We start from the raw sequence: 5311 nt of genomic DNA, 5'->3' as shown, positions 1-5311 counted from the left end.
TACACTATACTTAAATATTTATTACTACTCTTTTCCTGGGCGAAAAGGGATTCTTTGATAGATAAGACCAGAGGCCCATTAAATGGGAGAGCCATGGATAGATTCCTCCAAGACAGCCAACAGCAAACAACAAGGCCCTTTGCCTCATCTCTAGTCCAGAGACAACCCGTTTGACATTTGGTGAAATTCCTCTCTGGCTGCTAGAATTAGCAGCATATAGACAGCTATAGCTGTTCATGTTCTCTTTTTGTTTTGTTTTTGTTTTTTAAATTTTAATCTTGGGGTCCTGAGAATTGGTTTAAAAATAAGTTCTGAAAAGTGACTGAAAATGGTACCTCCCCAAGTATTTCCATATGATTCATAAATATTAGGTACAGGCTTCTGAATTAGTCTCTGCTCTTATATTCTTGTAAAACAAAGAGTTGTACTTATTTAGTGACCTCGTGGCGCAATGGTAGCACGTCTGACTCCAAAGAGTTGTACTTATTTCAACACATAGACACGCCTAATTTTCCAGAAATTGAAGGTCATGTCAGGGGGAAGGTAGAATATAGGGGGTCTAATTTTATTCACTTGAACAGGGGAAATGGTATATTGGCACCTGTCACATACATTTGTTCTTTATCTGCTGACGGCAAAACATTACGGTACGTAGTCTATAGTATTCAGGGTAGGCCACAGACAGAATCGACTGCTTATCAAACTTGATGCTACAGGATGTTTTTAGATGCTGTAGATTGGTGAGTCATCATTTCTTTAAGCTACTGACTTACTTCAAAGCAAATGATATGTATTTCAGTGTTAAAGTCATATAAACAATTTACAGCTATAAAGCTGTTACAGGTATCACCAGTTTTTCACGGTTTTCCATTGGTGAATTAGTTTCTTTGTATCCATTTATAGTAGAAGTGGCATTAGAAGGAAACTAATTCTAAAACCCTTGCTACTGCTTGGTCTCCATTGATCCTTAAATCAAGACCTAGACCATCGGCTGATGAAGATGGCTGAAAAGAAGAAATGAATCTGGTTTGCTCACAGCTGGCCACATCTGTGATGCATAAGGACATGGAATGTGAATGCTTGACGTTCCTGACCAACCACTGGCTTTTCTGCTGCAGTCCTTCTTTTCACAGTCCTGTTGCCTAACCAGATAACACTCTTTATAATTCAGAGACCAGGGCTGAGAATGCAACTCCCAGATCTTCCTACAATTCCAAACCTATGGCTAAGCTTCAACTCAGACCATTTTTGAACGGCTTCATCTCTAGAATTGGCATCTGAATTTTCCAGCCCAAGTGGTGAGCATGTCTTAATGCAGCTCAAGATCCTAGAGTTGGATTCTTCCCTCATCCCACACCTAGACATCCACCTCCAGAGGACCCCCTGGCAGCATGATGTGCTCCTGCACACAAAGCTGTGCTCACACCCAGACACTTTGGAATCTCACCGACTTCCTAAGAAAGTGATAATTTCTGCTGACACTTTCTGGTACAATTTGGTTTTATTGTTTTTGAGATCTTGACTGAAATAAATGAAGAGATATTTATGAAAACTTGATGTAAAATTATTTTTAACAACTCCAGCACTTCAACCTTGAGACCACCTAGTGAACCGGTTTTCTTTGCATAGCTTAACAAAGGATCTAGAATTTTTGATGTAGGTATCTTGAAATCTGCCTAACCTGCATCCTCGTCTTGGCATCCTTCTGTACTATGTCAAGCTGGGACCCCAAAAATTTGGGATTTTTTTAAATTAAAAAAATGATAGTTTATCCAGAAATTTGGTCCTTGATGGGGGCAGCCCATCCTTCTGCCATGTTGGACGTGCCCTGGAGCCAGCTAGACAGCATCTCTTCTGCCCAGGCTATAGTGATTGTTCCATGCAGGTCAAGTGTGGTAAGATAGCAAGATGCTCTCCTACAGTTTTAATTTTTAAGTATCTCAGATGAGTACTGTATCCCAGTACTCTGAGACTTTGTTTTTTTTGAAAGAACAGAAACTGCCTCAGAAAATGGAGGTTCTTGCATCGTCTAGTACTAATCTGAGCACTGAGTTAACAAAGCATCCTTGATTAGAATACATTATGTCATGTAAATTTCCTTGATAAGAGGTACAAGGAAAATTTCTTTACATGATCTGGCTATTCCCAAGCTCAACCGGATTCTTTTGCTCCAAATTTGCAGACTATTTCTCATCTTGGGTCATGACCATTTTTATTAAAATGCAGTCCCTCCATGTGCACATTAATGGCAGTGGTTATTTGTCTTCTAGCCTGGGAAGCTTCCCCAGGCTCTATAGCTTTGTTGTGAAAACGCTTTTTTTTTTTGGTCAGTGTGTGAGCTGGTTAAAGCCAATCCCCATTGGACAGCAGTTGGCCAACTTGGTGGCCAGAAGCAGAAACCCTCCTGATCATGATGACACCCCCAGGAAAAGAAAGAGAAGTCAGAGGTCATGTGCATTTCCCCCATTCTTACTGTGTAGTTACAGTTTTTTATTTTTCTAGCTCCTTTCTGTTTATGAAAAAATGAGGTAGGGGAACCAGCTTTACTAGACAGAAGATGCATCATCCCCAGTGTCATTTTTAATTTATTTTTATGCTTTTACAAGTGGCAAGCCTCTTTTCAAAGTCCAGCTTCCCTCTTACCTGGAAAGTCTTTCATGTTCCTCTTCTCTCAGAAACACCAAAATTGCCTCAACAGTTGCCTGAATGTTTTTCCTGTTTTTGTCTTTTGCATGGTTGGATTTTGCAAGTTTTGGTCTCACTTATGTAGCACTATTCGTTGTGTTCATTCATGCCTTGCCTCTCAGCAGATCTGGCTGTGGGAGATGCCATGTTATGCTATAGCCTGAGGGTTTCCACGTCACTGTGAGGGGACTTTGATCCCAAGGGGAATATGAAATATCCACACTGTAAGAATATTTTATAAGAATATTTTAATCATACACTCTCCCTCTAGTGACAAAGCTATCTGGCAAAATGATAGGCAGAATTAAAGTCACTCTTTTCCCACAATTGGTGAAGTTGTATTTAGTGGAGGATAGTCTAGCTACATAGACTAGTCTTTAAGACATGGAACTTAAGTCCAAAAGATTGAAAGTTCCTCAGACAGTTTTTTAAAGATAAGCTAGACTGTCATCCACACTTCCTATTTTCACATAATAGAGCCACATCTTATTTGCCTTTTATTTCAGTTGGGGCTGGCCATTTAAGCTTATGCTTACTCTGATTTGACAGGAATATATTTTAAAAATCTTTCTATCATAAAAAATTTTAAACATCCACAAAAGCTGAGAATATAAATAGCACAAAGAACGCTCATCTACCCATCACCCACTGCCACCTCATTAACTTATGACCACTGTTTCGTGTATCTTCTCACACTTCCTACTGGATTGCTTTGAAACAAATGCCAAACATCAAACAGGATAGATTTTGAAAAGGAAAACACCTCAAATAGTCTTCAACCAGTTAAAGCAGAAACCACAGTAATCTCTTCTAAACTTTGTCCTCTTTGGTACTCTCAAGAAACAGCCATTGCTAAGTTGTCCAGTTCAAGTCCAAAATATAGTTGCGTTATCTCTTGTTGCTGTTTAGAGAGCTCTTAGTCTGTTCTGTATGACTTCTGTGGGATAATCTGGGATGATACGGTAACACTGATGTTAAATTTAAGTGTTTAAAGATGAAAATGTTCCTGAGACTATTTTTAAGAAGTAATTCTGAATCTCATAGGTTTTAAAAATTGAGCAAACTGTTGATGTTAGTGTAAATTAGGTTACTCACAGTGGGAGAAGGGAGATAGAAAGTGGAGGAAGATAAAGAAGACCCCCGTGTTACGAGTTTTGAACTGGGGATATTTGTACGAATATATGTGTATTTTCCTCTCTTTCTTCCCAACACCCCACCTTTCCCCCACCCCCAAACCCAGCTCTGGCTCTGTGCTCTGAAAGGGCCTAGAAGCCATAACCTGGTAATAATGAGCACCCCTGGTTCCCTTGATCTTGGTTTCTAAATATTATTCCACAGACCCAGGGATGTTTGGGAAAATCGTTGATTCCAGGTTGGAGGCAGATAAAGTATAAGCTCAGCTTAGAACATCTTGAGTCAGAAAAGAAAAAATGCCCATAGATTGGTGGGACACAAAAATTGGCTTCAAGGGCCAAATTTGGGGCAATTTGATATTAAAGAAAAGAATAACAATAATAGATTATAGAACATTTGGTCTGTTCAGGATGCTGTAACAAAACACCACAGACTGGGTGGCTTAAATAACAAATTTCTCACAGTTCTGGAGTCTGGGAAGTCCAAGATCAAGGCACTGGCAGATTTATTTAGTCTGATGAGAACACTCTTTCTGGTTTTCAGATAGATGCCTTCTTGCTGTGTTCTCATAGCGTAGAGAGGGAGGGGGCTCTGGTCTCTTTCTTTTATAAGAACATAATTCTCATCATGAGGGATCCACCCTGATGACTTCATCTAAATCTGCTTACCTCCTAAAGTCCTCACCTCCAAATACCATCACACTGGGGATTAGGGTTTTAACATTTGAACCTTAACTGGATATTTTAATTAAAAGTTATAAAGGACATTTTGGGGGGCTGAAAATTTTAAGTATAATTTGCTTTTTATATAGAAAGCAAATATAGCAACTATTATAGTTGATGAAATGAGGAAAGAGTTTATAATGCTTCCAGCTTTTCTGTAGGTTTGATATTTTCAAAAATAAAACCGAGAAAAAAATTGACAAGGAAGCAACTAAAGCAACCCTGTATTAAGTACAGTCACTAAAAGATGTTTTGCTATAATATGCAGTGACTGGATAAAGGTGCCTGGTTTCTGGACTTTTTATTCTTGAAATCTCAGTCTTTGTTAGTAAAGGAAAAACTTAAGTCTTTATTGTCAAAAAAGTTGTACACTCACTTATTTTTAGGTCTAGTGCTACAATTATGTATCAGATCAACAGTTAGCTTCTCTGCTAATACAAGTCAAAAACAGGATTATGATTGCCATCACCTTGTAGCTGAACAAATAGAATTTCTCCAGATACAAAACCTACTTTACTCTTTCAGTGCCTTAAGGTGGCATCCCTTCCTAATGCCTCCGTTTTGCTCCTAAACTCTACTTAATCTCTGGGCCATTGTTTCCCTGAATTTTAGCTTGCTGCGGCAACCACCACCCATGTCCCTTGTGTCACTCAGCTCATGTCATAGCCCAGCTTGAATCTCAAAGCAGCCATGGTTTCTACTGCTGTTCCATGCTTCCTTCCACCAAGGCTGCTGAGGGTCAATAGCCTGTAATGAATGCTTCTCATTGC

This window comes from Hippopotamus amphibius, chromosome 4, assembly GCF_030028045.1.
Source record: "Hippopotamus amphibius kiboko isolate mHipAmp2 chromosome 4, mHipAmp2.hap2, whole genome shotgun sequence".
In the NCBI taxonomy this organism is placed as follows: Eukaryota; Metazoa; Chordata; class Mammalia; order Artiodactyla; family Hippopotamidae; genus Hippopotamus; species Hippopotamus amphibius.
Note: the sequence above shows the minus strand (reverse complement) of the source record.